General features: G+C 37.0%; 1 protein-coding gene and 1 long non-coding RNA gene across 3 annotated transcripts in view; both read right to left on the minus strand.

The window, feature by feature from the left end:
* The window catches only part of CSMD1 (CUB and Sushi multiple domains 1), a 2,060,432-nt gene that overhangs the window by 1,060,907 nt on the left and 983,694 nt on the right, over positions 1 to 15,831 (minus strand). The gene's annotated exons all lie outside the window — the stretch shown is intronic.
* The window catches only part of LOC115648255, an 18,826-nt gene continuing 3,527 nt past the window's right edge, over positions 533 to 15,831 (minus strand). The window contains exons 2-3 of the long non-coding RNA XR_003999502.1: positions 14,484 to 14,487; positions 533 to 614 (exon numbers count right to left, since the gene is read on the minus strand). This is a non-coding gene — a long non-coding RNA (uncharacterized LOC115648255). The remainder of the gene's footprint in view (positions 615 to 14,483; positions 14,488 to 15,831) is intronic.

Consider the following 15,831-nt stretch of genomic DNA (forward strand, 5'->3'; position numbering starts at 1 on the left):
AAGACAAACTAGATGACCATAATGGCCCCTTCTGGCCTAATAGTTCATGATTTTTTTTAATACACAGTCAGATATTATTGGCGCAAGACTTCTTTTATGGATAAGAGTGTGTATCAGCTCTTCATCTGAGGCTCACAAAACTGAATATACTCCAATCAGTTAGAAACTACTACAGTTTTGGAATAAAAATACCTAACATGCACAAGTCAATGGAAGTTGTGTTTTTACATCACAAATCCCTAAAGCAGGGCAGAAGTCTAGAACAGCAAGTGCAAACTCAGTACATAATAGAAAGATAGTTTCCTCTTTAACAGAGAACATAGTTCCAAATATTGTACTCTGGACAAAGCAAAGTCATTCTAACTTCTGAGAAGTAAAAGTTCATGACATATTTTCAAACTCTGGAGGAGACCACAACCTGCACGTAATCCCTTTGAAAATCAGATGGGTATCCATATAATAATTCTTCTCATTAGTCTGAGAAGCACATTGAAATTCTTAAGAAATTATTTTGAAAAGGATGGCTTTTCTTTTGCTAAGTGGATATTCACCCATGAAAGCTCACGCTCCAATACATCTGTCAGTCTAAAAGGCGCCACAGGACTGTTTACTGCCTTTCCTGGGATTGTTATCCCAATAACCAGCCCACACTTACCCAGGTCATCTCTTGTGCCCTTTTTTGAAAAGTGGCACAATATTCACACCTTCTCCAGTCTTCTGGAATTTCCCAGGTATTCAAACATTTATTAAAAATTATCAGGCAAGAGAGCTCTTCAGCCATCTCAGGCAAGAGACCTCTTCAGCCATCTCTTGTGGGTGCAAGTTATCCAAACCTACTGCCTACTGATTAGATGCTAGAATATATTATCTAATACCCTCCTCCCTTACTAATGAACTGGAAAGTACTTCCTCTTCTGATATGTGTTATGCATGCTTATTTGTAAACTATGGACTGTTTGGAGTATATTTGTGATTTTTTTTAATTTGTTTCCATTTTTGTATAATTTTAGTACTTATAAAAGTTGATAGATTGACCATCAGAGAGACTGTGATTTAACCACAAAATAGGATTTTAGATATACCACAACTCAAGTTTCACCATCTTGCACTATGTTTCTGATTGAGAGGGTGGATAGTTTTCCATGCCCATTCAGTTCTCAGCCTGTCTTCTCAAATTCTCAGTTTTTCAGCTGTGATAGTTTATATGATATGGACACCACTAGAAACTGGATGGAGACCACCCAACGCACTTTGTAGGAGTTATAGTTAAGTGGGAATTATTTCTGGCCACTTCTGACAGCAGCTGAATATGACCTGTCAATGAAAGGTTTAATATCCTTTACTGTCTGGTATATAAATATTAATCTTTTTAGTATTTATTCAGGAGCAATTTTAGAACAGCAAGGAATGCTGTTAGTATTCTAAAAGCAATCCATATACTAGAACAACAAACTTGAGGGATTTTCATCTAGAAGTTGCTACTGGAGCTTCTGCCACTGATGAATGAATGGTGTTAAGACAAATGAGAGGCTACGCATCATGTTTGAATAGAAATGCAGTGAATAAAAATCCTATGCATGTCATCACAGTAGCATTCAACACTGATCTTCCTGTCTGGGTGATGACTGGAGTAAATCACACTAATAAAGCCCCACTTTTCACCATCATAGAGCATTGAGAATGGCATCTAAAGTCTCTCTAAGCGTGGGTGTTGATAGTGAGGATGTTTTCACTTAATGGTCTAGTAGTTTTAATTAGTTTTTGCTGTCCTAATTTTCCATTTTTATTGTATGATGACTTTAATTAAACTCTTCCCAGGTGCAATTTTATTTTTATTTTAATCATCCCAAAGGATTTTCCCAGGCTTATATTATAGCTCGTCACAACATCACTTAAAATGACAATATCAAAAGGTCATTTTAACATTCTTTAAATAGTTCTCACACACGTATGTGTCTTACATTTCAAAAGTTAGTTTGGATCCTCTGAATCTGAGATTTATAATCATGCTTCTTTTTCTGCTTTCTCCTTTTTTTCTGAAAATAAAACGAGCTCTGTCATTTTCTGTTGATATTTCAGCCTTCAGAGAGAACTCTGAGGTTGATTATCCTCCTACTTACATGAGTTTAACACAAGTGCTTTAAGTTTGCGTTCACTGAAAGTTAGAGTATTCTCATAAAGAATGGCTTTAAAAGGTTGATGTAAATAAGCAGAAATAGTGTTTTGGGTTTCTATAGAATTCTGGATTTAGAAACATTGACTTGACTTCCAGGCTTTAATTCAACCAATGGCTTTTGCTCAGAGCATGCACTATTAAATGAATGAAGTTCAAATACTAATATTCTCTGATTTGTGAAGGCTGCTTTGTGCCACTCTGACAGTACAAAACAACCTGAAAACCAGCTTACATGGCCACTGGAGTATTCTCCTTGCATATAGGTTAGTATTAACATGATTGCAAAGACTAAATGGAAAGCAGTATCTAGCAGAAGTGATTAGCAAATGGACAATCTGTCTGGAGAATGGAACATGCAATGGTAGCTAACATGTAAGAACTAACATTAGTGTTCACTTAACAGGCTGTTACAAATACATGTATATGCAGACATTCCAACAAATCTATATATACAGTATATTTGAATATATATCTTCTCTAACCTTCCACTTAAAAATGTACTGCAAACTTATCCATGACACCAATAAATTACATGAACCCAAACTGTAGATTATCATGGACTGTAAATATTAAAAAGCGTCCTTTGAAATGTTTGTAAAATAACAAACATGCGCATGTTAATTCCAGGGCAGCCTACATAGTTATAAGGATTTTGGAACTTCTGTCTCTAAGTTCCAAGGAAACAAGGAACGTGAAGATAACAGATATTTTTAACATCAGAAAAGTTTGGACTTAATTTAGATATTAGGACAAATTCAGGTTGGAGCTTCTATTCCCAGCCTTGTTATAATTCTTGTTACTGGTTTCCAGGCCCAAATCAAAACCCTGCAGCTGAACACCTCTGAATTTGGGGAATGAAAAGCCCATCCCTTATTTGAACTTGTGCAAATCCATAAACTTTTCTCTTTCATGATTTAAATCTTCATATGATATTCTGAGGCACATGTGGTCCCCTCTGTAATCATAAGATTGGGATTTGAGGAGGCCGGGACTCCAAAGATACAGTACTAGTGCAAAAACAGACACTCTATGGCCTTGGAAATGTCACTTGCATACTCTGCCTCCGTTTCCCCTATCATTAGAAGTAGGATACCACTACTTAGCTACCTCAAAGAGCAGCTGAAAGATTTTTTAAAACAATTAACCAATATCCATTGGATATTCTGATGTTGATGGGTATAAGTGCTAAGCATTATTATTCATTTTAGGCTCCACATCACCACTACTCCCAGTAATCACTCTGAATATGCTGCAAGTTTCATTCAAATCTCCAGCCAGTAAAAATTCTTCCTTTTTTTCTTTTTTTTTTTGTTCAAAGCCATTTAATTTTACTGGTGAGCCTCCTTTCAATTACTCACTTGGGGATGGAAATAATAGAAATAATGTCTCACAGTCATGGCCAACACTGGTACTTGGGATTTTGGTACAATCATAACTGTATGTCTTCACCACATCAGAGAAATGAAGCAGCACACTATTTTCCAAATGCAGATCTCTGCACAGCAAAATCCAAGCATGCTAAGACAAATCACCAGCCTACTGTGCAGACATTTAAAAAAAAAGTGTAGCTGTCAAAGAATGTGTTATTTAAATTCAATTTAGCATTCTTTCAGAGTCAAAGAAGTAATCAATAGATCCTGTGTGCTAACTAAACAGTAATGCCATGGGCCAAGGTGTCTATTGACCATTACTGTGGGAACAGTGCATTAATGAGTTTACTCTGAGTTAATGTAAATTACAGTACTATTCTTATTAGTGGAACCATTCAAAGAATGGCAGCTAGCCAATAAAGCTTTCAGTGGCGTTTTTGTTTGTTTGTTTGTTTTATCCGTTTCTCCATCCATTTATATATCTTGCTGAGTACATATATTAAAACAGAATAGCATAAACATTTTAGCTGAATGTGTCTGTTCTTTCGGTATCATCAGCATGAAGAGAAGAACAAGGCTCACACTTTAATTTTCTAAATTTCATATCTTTGTTTTACAAAATATATTGTTTTGAAATTATGAGATCATCGTGATTGTGGGAATGTTTTACAATGTGCAGACCTTCCTGAAAAGTGGCAATGTGATAGACTATTAAAAGACACCCAGCCAGTCATTGTCCCATATATATATGAGAGCTGGAAACAATATATTATTAGAAAAACATAAAGCGTACTAAAACCAAAACATTTCATTGAGAGGAATGTTTGTGGCTAGAATTGCAATTATTATTGTAATATGTCACAAAAGTTATCAGCTGTACGTAGAAAACTCGAATACTGTGAGATGCTGAGTGCCCTCAGCTTCCATTGAAATAAATATTCATGGCAATATGTTTGACCTACCATGTCTAATTGATCAGCCTAACATTAATCCTGAATCAGACATCAGAAACTGACCCAGAACTTGGCTAAAGCTCTATCTGAACAATCTTTTAGGTTTTTCTTTCACATTTATACATTACACCTACAATGGTGGTCTTAAGAATTTTTCAACTATCAGCGGGGTAGCCGTGTTAGTCTGGATCTGTAAAAGCAGCAAAGAATCCTGTGCCACCTTATAGACTAACAGACGTTTTGGAGCATGAGCTTTCGTGGGTGAATACCCACTTCGTCGGATGCATGTAAAGGAAACTTTTCACTTGCCTTAGAGAGAGTGTTCCCACAGTAGCTCTTCATGCACATATAAAGTTATCAACCACACACATACACTTCAACCACTTATTCAAGTTCCCCCTCCCCATAGATAGGGAAGGGAGAGTGAGCAAGTTAATTTTTTTTTTTGGTTTTGCTTTTTGTTGCTTCTTTTTATTACTTGGTAGGCTCTGTACTACTATGGTAACAAGGTAATCTAACACATAGATAATGGCAAGATTGTCCACATGAAGTAATGATGATGATGATGATGATGATGATGATAATTATTACTATTTGTATTGTTGTAAAACCTAGGAGCCTCAATCATGGATCAGCACCCCATTGTGCTGGGCACTGTACAAATACATAAAAAGATGGTTCCTACTCTGAAGAGCTGTGTTCAGTGTTGGTTTGGGTAATTATTTCTGATTTTCCTAGGAAAAAAGGGTGGGAATCTAGCAATTACATACTAAAACTTTTGTTTGCATGCTTTGTTTTAAAAAATCCAGTTTCTTTTATGCTCTTTGAAATGCAGTGGGAAATTATACTATAGGTCATGGTGCTCCCTAAGCATGTCCACTCACTCCTCTATTCTTTTCAGTTTGTGACGTAATATGATTTATATCAATTAAGCCTTTATACTTTTTTGGCACGGTCGTTGGTAAATTAGCAGGTGCAGAAGAAGCATTAATGTTCTGTGAATTAAGCATCAATTTACTGCTTCTGTAGACCTCACCCCGTAGTCAGAACACATGTGACGTGAATAGATGCTAGTCTAGGCACAAACTTCTTTTTTTGAGCTTTGAGGGGCAATATATTGCACTAGCTTATTGCCACCATTACTATCATTAAGTCCATCTGCCATTATACTTATTTTAGTGCCAGAATCTTTGTAATGTCTCCTTACATTTTTGCACACAAAGCTACCGGTAAATATATTATTTGGGGATGAAATACTGAAAGGGAAAGTCATTTCCAATGTACTTTAATGCTAAAATATTCTGCCTATTTAACATATTCATTCAGTAATCCTTCATTATTGCTCCTGCTGTGGGAATGTAGAGTGCACACTTCAGGTCACCTGTTTTTAGAGAGCCCACTCCACCTGGGAGGTGGCAGTGGATATACTTTTTGTGGAGCCCCTGTTGTGGTATGTATTTCATGGAGCATGATTTCCCCAATCATAGCTTCCAGCTCTCCTACTAATCTTAGTCCTCCAAGGTTTGCACAGGCCTGGATAGTCAGCACACCCGAATCACCTGCTATTGGCATGGATGTGGCACAAGCATTTGCTGCTATGAACTACATGAACTGGAATCAGGAACAGGCCCTCATCGTTGAATGATGGACTCCTGGGTTTTGGATCTACGTACACAATGTAGATTTGCTGTTTGGAACATACCCACCCTGAAAACCATTGCTGTTCCTACCCTCTTCTCACATGAATTGAACCAACACAACATTTCTGTGGCAGGACTCTGCAAGACCTATTGGAACAGCACTGGTGAGACAATGATTTCAAATTTGGTAATGTGAATTTCAGGGGGTTTGCAGAATTTAATATCCCAAAGCTGCAACTGATATAGATGCAGACTAAACATGCTTATTAACCTGATCTTAACTCTATTTTCCCTCTGCCCAAAGATACTAGCCTTCTGTGACCCCTCTTTACCAAACTACGCTACCATACCCCTGTCCCTACACAACACATTGCTATACCAAACATCCACAACTAATGGCGTTAAGAAGGAGTTATTTGGGGAAGGTATGTGTGCAGAAGCACAGTTCAACTGGCAGAGTTAAAATTTGGCGTCTATGGTATATGGTAGTAATCATAAAAAGGGTGTCTGTGGGAGGAAGAATACAAGGTATGTGCTGTTGGGAGGATTAACTTTTCATTTTCTTGTTTTTGGCTATTCTCACAGTTTTTCAGCTGCATCCAAATTGGAACAGGAAAACTAATTGGCTAAATTCAAATTGTGATCCCCTGTTGAAAACTGTAAGGAGATTAGAGTCATAGTTTTTGTTGCGGGCCATCTTTAATAAGTGAAGTCTAAAAATAAACTGTTTCAAAATCAAAACTATATTTCTTGAGCTGCCAAGGCTTGAGTTTAAAATGATGTGTGAGTTTTAGCACCTGAAGATTTGATGACATCACTAACTTCTAGAAAATGAGCTGATAGTATCAGGAATATTCTCATGTGATTAGGATTTTACCTTCTCTTAAAGGGTGAATCCCAAACATTTAATTAATATCTTGGAAAGTATAGCAGGAACCAATTTTCAAATATTATGGATCAAAATATAATTATTTGTAGCTCTTAAATCTAGACATATAATCTCATTGGTCTGGAATCTAAAAGCTTTTAAATACTAAGTATCTCCAGGAAATGTATTGTGTTCAACTGTAAGTCTCTATTATCTAATTATTAATGAGTCAACTACTTAACTCTACATCCATTACTCTGACTCAATCTGTGCAAACTAAAGGGCTTATGGCAGGCGGTAGGAAACAAATAGCTAAGTAGAGAGGCCAGGCGCCATCCTAGTGGCTGTGGTGTTTAGTGATCATTCAGTGCTTAAGTTGCTTTATTCAGTGAGCAGTTCCAAACGGATCTGCTTAACAACTAGACCTTCACAGCATCCCGCCTAGACACTCTGTCTGGGAAGTTCAGCCCTTAAAAGCACAATCTCATCCCCACTCCCCAAAGAACATACCTTTACAAAAAATCAACATTAATATAGCACTGAATTACAAATACTTATAACCAACCTAATTACTAAACTTACTAACAATGTTCAATTAGTCTTTGAGGTGCTGTTGTTTGGACTGAAATTAATCCTCTGGGACATCAGTATTATTGCTTTAGGAGGTTGCAAACCTACTTGTTCCAGCTGCTTCATGTCTGGGGAATCAATTGTCTCCACCTGCTGAGCGGTTGCTTGTTTGAGACCCTCTCAGAAAAAATGACAGACTCAGTGCCCCTTGTCTCCATCGCTCCTGGGATTGTGAGAAGGTGTCATCTGTTCCTCTGTAGTTTGTATCTACGTGGGTGACATCATAAGACTGTGGGAACCCATCTTGTGGCACCATTAATTTTTGAGCCCATTGTGTCCCACCTTAGAGATGAACAGTGTCATTTTTCTGAAATGGTCGCAGCTCCCATAACTCCAAATCATACTTTTTTTTTCTGCCTTATATCTCTCTTTACACGTCTGTAAGTCTCCAGTGCCTCTGACATCAGTTTTTAACAGTTCAGGCAGTTTTGTTTTCAGAATGGCTGCAGCTGATAACCCATGCTTCACTTCTAACTTTCTGTAATTTAACTGTGCTAAATATGGTTCAGAGTCTGACTCCGCATCCTTTTTCAGTAAGCACTTTATTATTTGACATTATTTTTCAACAACCCATTGGATTGGGGATAATAATGGGGACTAGCAATTACATATCTAAACCTGTACTTCACTACAAACTCCTTAAACTGATGCCTGCTAAACTATGGCCCAGTGTCAGGCGTTACTGTGACAGGATTACTATGTCTAGGAAAAATATATATATTTGATATGCACAATCATCTGTTTAGCTGTAGTCTCTTTTAGCAAGGCTGTCTGAGGGAAGTGAGAATAATAAACTAGGACAAGAACATAGTTTTTTGCAGCCAATATAAACAAATCTATGCCTACTTTGTTCCAGAGGGACATTTTATCCTGTGCCACCACCATGGGCTCTTTCACTTCAGTTGGCCTGTATTTTTGGCATATACCCCAAGCCTTAACAGCTTCCTCAGTGTTGCTGTTCATTTGATGCCAGTATAAAGATATCTCTGGCCCATCTCTTCAATTTTTCAACAGCTAGCATAAAAAAAACCCGAAAAACTGGCAGCAGCAATCTCTCCAAAAACTTTTCCCCTTGTATGTATTGTAAAATGTTCCCTTTTCACATATTAATTCTTCTGGTCTATACATAAGTGAAAGGCTCCTTTTTTTCCTCTACAATAACCAACAAATACCACTCTGTTGGTTCTTCTACTTGGTCTATGATTCCCAGAAGAATGAATGTATCCAGCTCCTCTTTAGCCTCTGCCTTACGGTGAGGGGAGCTTTTCTAGAGCCATGAATTTTCGGGTAGTTGGGCTCTTTCAGCTTATTCTGTACTCTGTTGAGGACTTCTTATCCTCTGGAAGACTTCCTCAATTGTTTTGGTTCCCTGCTCCTCCAAAGAGTGCACCATCTTGATGTGAACAAGGGCTTGACACATTTCTAACCCAATAATAGGTTCCCTTTTCCCTAATACTATTACATATTGTATCTTTGTCATGTACTACTACAAACTGTATCTTTTGCAGTATGTTATTTATTCAGACCTTTAGTTCACATACATCTTTAGCGTATGGAGATAAGTTTTCCCCTGTAAGCCCTTAGTTTTACCTGTTTACTCTCCAGTATCTATGGCTTTTCTTTTAGTGTTAGAAATACCGGTTCTGGCAACACATTAGCTTGTGCACTAGTGTTCAACTTGTAAGAAATAAATGTTGCATTTGCTTTCACATTGTTAGTCTAATAATCTTGGGCTGTAACATTGTCCATTGCTCCAGTGAAGCATTCATCTGTGCTGGGGTGCTGTCCTCTTTGTCCAGGCTGTGCATACTTCGCTGGTGCTTGTAAACTCTCGCAAAGTGATGTAATCATTTTTAGAATCTTTTCCCATATTCAAGGCATTGTCTTGGCTTGTGTTGCTTGCCATGAAGTCTTCTGCTCCATGTTCTGCTTTTGCTAACTCCCAATGTGAGCTTTGTATTCCTTTCTGCCATAGGTCTCTTTTCTTGGATTCTCAATCAGAGCATTGTCTACTTCCATAAACTTTATTCTGGACTGGGTGACTTCCAGCTAGAAAAATTCTAATTTCTTTGTCAGGGATTAATTCTGTGTCTTCCAGTAAACTCTCTGAATGTTTTTGTTCTAGATCCCAGTCAACCTGGTCTCCTATCAGGGTCTCAGTTATTTGCCAATCTCCACTCCACCTCACCCCTCCTTCAGCCTTCGATCAGTCACAAACTCTTCTATGGTTTTCCCTTCTTTTTGTACACTCTGCTTAAAAACCTCTCTCTCACGTTTCATTTTTACCCAGAGTGCAGTACTTTGTCAAATTTATGTAATACAGTTTCATGGATACCTTACTCTGCTTGAATTACCTGAAAACTGTTAAACACATCAAGTGTATCAGAACCTGCTACTGTCAGAAATAAGGCTACCTGCTGACAGAGTGAAGCACTCTTTGAATAAAGTAATAATACAACTGAAGAAGATTTAGTGTCCATTTGCAACTGGTTGTGCACTTAAGACACTGGACATCTTATGTTTTTCCCAGATGGTTTTTACCAGACAGTCTAATAATATGTATTACTAGCACCTCTGCCTAATCTTTGAGCCCATAATCAGTCCTGTGGCTAACTGTTTGTAACAGTTCTGAGATCCAAGCCTGAATTAACCAATGTGTACTCAGTGTACTTTCACAAGGCACCCATCTCTGGGTGGCCGCCGACCACTAGAAAAAAAAAGAAAAAACCCTCAATAATGCAGCAGCCCCAGAACCAGATGACAATGGCTCTCGCTTAAATTTGGCCCTGCTACCCCTCCGTCATGATTGGTACTGCAGTGAGTGGTATTAGGTCAGGGCTGCTTGCAAATGTGTTTGGCTGTCAGGATAAGTGTGCCTGGGGAAGGGTTTTTGGGGTATATGTGAGTGGCAGGGGCATTTGGAGGTCTCTGTCTGGGTGTGGAGTGAAAGAGGTATTTTACGATTTGTATATAGGGTTGGCTTTATATATGCAGGGGAGCTTTCAAGGTGGGGGTGAGGGGAGGGATTTCCATAATGCACAGGGCCCATAAATTCTTTCCTCTTGGCCTGTTGAGAGCTATGTGGCATAACAGATGAAAGAATATGGATCTCCAGAGGCAATATATTCAGAGAATTTAACCTAGCTTAACATCCTTAGCAATATTTTAAGTTTAATCAACAACTGTAAGCTAAAATAATAACTGAAAAAAAAAGACTTGGACAGATTCCAGAGACTGGCAGACACAATAGACTGACAAAGGTGGGAGGGAGACTGAGATACAGGAAAACACAGGCTGGGGAAACACGGTAAGGAAGCATGTGTCTGTATTCTAGCTACATAGGAAGCTTGAAAACTTGAAGATGAAGTAGAAAGCTTTGTTGTTTGGCTAGGGGCTAATTCTGCCATCCTTATTCACACTGTAGCAGAATAATGCCTTAAGGATCACATTTGCTATAGCAGGATTCAATATATATGGGGAGGGAGATAACAGTTAGCAAGAAGGAAAGGAAGATGGAATCTGATTGTCTATTTTTGCAACAATCCTATATTTAGTCAACATAATTCATTGCAATCTCTAATCCTTTTCATGTAAATGATTTATAAACTATTTCAAGATAAATAAAGATTTTGTAAACCAACATCCATTTTTACCCTGTTCACCCTCTCTTCACATTTATAGTGCGTCTCTCTCTCTCTCTCTCACACACACACACACTCATTTTTCAAGTATTTCTACCTTTTTAACATATTTTCAGTTTCACTTTGCACATTTATAATTTTCTATGTGCATTCAGATTACAAAGGCTATTACATATCTTTGTAAATGTAAAAAAAAAAGGTACAAGGGCTAAGTGGTGTTAATGCTGAATCTCAGACATAAGAATCTACATGCCTGGGTTAATATTTATGCAGCAGCTGAAATATCCTAGGCACTTTACACATGGAAGGTAATGGAAGGGTAATTTTCCTTTTAGCCTAAAAGAAACAAGTCTGTCTCTTCTCCTAGTGGTTGAGGAAAAAGAAAATAAAAGAGAGTTCTGCAATGTTCAGAGGCACAGTCAGGAAACTTCTTTCACTGCATAAGAACAAGAACTTTATTGAATTTAAGAACTTATAACCCATGCTGCATATATCTTGTATGCCAGTAGATGGTGCTATTTACATCAATTAAGTACCTACCTAACATTGGTCTGGATCATCTGCAGGAATAAATTGGTATAGCTCCACAGGTTCCAGTAAAACTACCCCGATTTTCACCAGCTGAAAATTTGGCACATTACTGTTATACAGACTGTTTGGAGCAAGTGCGGTAAGGTTAAGATGGGTTTCCATAAAATAGTACAACAAATGTGTACACATTTGAATATGATCTAATTGAAGGTTGTTAAGAAACTCTACAAAAAGTTTATCTAAGTAATATAGAACAGGATTGTGACACAACCTTTAAAAAAAAATTATGAACACAGAGGCTGAAAGCACCATTCAATTGCCTCTAAGCAGCATCACCCAAAGCTTTAGATATTTTTACTTAATACCAAGATTTTCATGTCCCCTGGTGATTACATAAGATCAAATGTCAAAAGTAATAGTACTTTGCTGTTGTTCTTCCATGTTACCCTGAGAAATTTGCATATAGTTTTTATAGCCTTTTAACTGATAACCATTGCAACTTCCTTAAGAAACTGAAATAATATTCTAGGTTTTTCTAAGCTGCAACAAGAAGAAAAGGATTTAAATCCAAAAAGTGCCTTTCATGCTCCTTTATTTGTGTAGCAAGTAAATCAGAGAAGGATTCAAAAACACTGCACAATCAAATAATGTTCTTCTTGTAATGTAAAAAAGGCACATACACAATTTCAAGTTTAGAATGAATAGGTCCAGTTTAAAGATTTCAAGTTCAAGATACATAATTGCAGGGTTAGACCTATTATGATAATCACCTTTGTTGTAGTCTAATATGAATACTTTAATACTCTATCAGGGAGAACATTGTGTCAATTTAAACATTTCAATCTAGCAAAAATTAGGACGGATTCAAAGATTTACATTAGCATACATGGTTTCGACCCAAACTCCAGCCTTGTGAATTACTACCTATGCCTGATCTGAAAATAAAAAGAATAATCTAGAGAACATCCCTCCAGATCAGGGGCTCCCAAACTTGGTTTGCGGCTTATTCAGGGTAAGCCTCTGGTGGGCCGCGAGACACTTTGTTTACCTGAGCGTCTGCAGGCACAGCCACTTGCAGCTCCCAGCCAATGGGAGCTGTGGGAAGCGGAACCCCTGCTCCAGATCAAATTTATTTTTTTAAATTTCAACCACCCAATACGCAAAAGCAAATAAAGTAAATTATTCAAATTTGATACAAAATCTTCAATTATTATTTTCATATATTAATTCTAAAAATGTTTTCCTTTCATTAGGTACAAGAACAAGTTAACTGTCTATGGCTCAGATTCTGCCCATGCTAAACTTTAAGCCTGTGGATAGTCCTCTTGACTTAAATAAGACTACCATTTGCTTAAAGTTAAGTATGGGCATGGCTTAAAGTTAAGCATGGCCCTGACTTGCAATTACTTCTTACTCTCTTGTTATAAATGGCATTCATCCGGAAGCAACATCAAAATGATATTTTTAGAGAGTGATTTTACATGAATGGACATCAAATGAAAGGTGTGACAATCTCATCTGGACCTTTTGGATGCTAAAAGCCGTACTGTAGATTCTATAAGCTATTCTAAAATACATTCTTTTTTGAAAAAGAAAACATGGCAAATTTTTGTTTTCAACCCACTGAAATGGCCAATCCATCTGCAAACTTCTACATAAATTCCTCCATTATTTTCCAAGTTAAGAAAACTTTAGAGATACTTGAGCTTTTAAAAATACATTAAATTGTTTGAATTCAGAATATTTTTAGAATGGGTCAGTTCAAAGTTTGAAAATGTTAAGGTTCCTAGTCACTGAGCATTTAAGGTTCTTTTCATACTAGTACTGCATGTACCACAACAAAAGAACCTAAGCAATGAAATATTGTATTACTTCATGAAGAAGCATTAGATTGGACAAAATTATTCTATTCGCTAAGTCAGTCCTCCATGAAATTGCTTTAACTTTAGGAGAAAAGAGAAAGAAGTTTGGCATTTGCTTCTTAGGACAAAGTCTAAATAATATCAAGATGTACGAAAAATAGTGGAATACATACATTTTGAGAGACTCAAGGAAAAATGAAGTTTGTATATTAGTTCTAATTTATTGATGACTCTCCAAAGAAAATGCATCGTCTTTTCAGTAACACACTCAACACTTATCTTTATAAATAATGTTTAAGGACTACTTCAGATCATTTTTAGCCTTCTTGTAGAATTCTTTATCCAGAAAAAAATGAGATAAAATGCTGTTTACACAGTTTGCATATAAAGTTATGCTGGACTGAAATACGTTAAACAACATTTTCTCTTGTATAAAGAACTATTTCTTGACAAGAAACATAAATAGAAAATAAAACTAAAAACAAAGAAACCTGAGAATTTAAAATGCAGATATATGTGAACTAAGAAAATACAAAATTAGGGGGGAAAAAACTCATTAAGTATGGCAACAACCAATAAACTGCTTTAATTTATACTTTTCCATCACACTACACAGAAGCATTTTAAAATAACAATTTTATATTACAGTAAACAGAACTACTCAGTAAATTACACTTCTGTGTGGTCCAAAGTCTAATCAATTTAATGAGAGATTAAAATGTCTCCTACACGTGCTACATATGTTGCATTACCTCTACAACCCAATAATTATACCATTTTCAAGAATGATCTGCTATTTTAGTCAAATGAACTTTTCTATTATTTACAACATTTTCAGGGAAATGTATTATCAAAAATAATGCAGTGTAGAAACCTGCCTGAACCCTGTGGGTATGTGCTTGGTGTGCTGCCACTAGCTGCAGCCTGGGCTACCTCAGCTACACTACTATTTTTGGCACATAAGTCTGACAAGAACTAACACAAGTATGTCTACACAAGTTGGGAATCACGCCACTCACTCCAAGTGCAGACATAGCCTTAGTGTTTGCAAGGTATCATGCACAGCTGTTCTGCTATATAAACAACAGTGACAAACTACAGGACCATTAGTCTGATTTATTTTCCCTTCCCCCTTCCACATATCCTCTGTCTCCCTGAACACTGCCCTAGGAAAATTTTTGCCCAGTCTCACTAATAAAAATTAATTTAATTGAAAGAACAATCATCATTACTGGGCCACACAAAATGCAATAAAAATACTAATTCTGTAATAGAGCCAGATTTCAACAAATCGGGAGCAACTGGGGGAAAAATTACATTTTTGACTGATACATGTATAGTCCATCACATTTAAATACCGAACAACATCACATTTAACATACTGTTCATTTTAGCAGATTACATCATACACTACATTTAGCATATTTCTGTTGCAGCTATGGAAGCAGTCCTTGCTTAAACATGACTGGGTATGTAACTTCATTCCAAATTAGCTGAGAATGATGGAGAATCCTATTAAGTTCTTGATTCGATTTCTCACAAACCAACTTTTTTCATATAGCGGTGAGCAGAGAGAATATTCTTCAAGTTAATTCTGTTTTGTGTTTGTACGGGTGGTTTAGAGAGAGTGCAAGTGTGAGTCACATTTCTGGCATCTATTCTGCAGGAAGGGAGTGTAATTTATTTCTTTCTTTTTTAAACAAGAAGTCAGTGTTATGAATTAGCATTCACCCTGCAGGTGGAAACTGAAGGCTCTATGATGGCATTCTAGAACTCTGTTGTTTACTCATCAGATATTTTAGTGCAATAAATAGGCCTGAATCAAGCAAATCAGGAAAACCAGTTCAGTTGAGAGATTCCTCTTATCAATATAAAATTGGTGCTGGCTAGATTTCCACTACTCTCTGTTCAGCCTTGTGCTCACAAGGAGATCTCATGGGTTCATCTCTGAAAAACAGCATTTCATTGTGGGGAGCACTTTTATGGCTAAATTTTCAAAAGATGCCAGACCATCTGCACATGGGAAAATGTGATATTTGTGTGTGCATTCACTACAACAGCCCTAAAGTTTGGGAGAATGAAAGTGCAAATAGCTTAGTATATATATCCTATTAGCCAGTTGCACAGAAAATTAACTAGTTTTCATGTGCATCCGCAGAA

The sequence above is a fragment of the Gopherus evgoodei genome, chromosome 3 (assembly GCF_007399415.2).
Source record: "Gopherus evgoodei ecotype Sinaloan lineage chromosome 3, rGopEvg1_v1.p, whole genome shotgun sequence".
Classification (NCBI taxonomy): domain Eukaryota; kingdom Metazoa; phylum Chordata; order Testudines; family Testudinidae; genus Gopherus; species Gopherus evgoodei.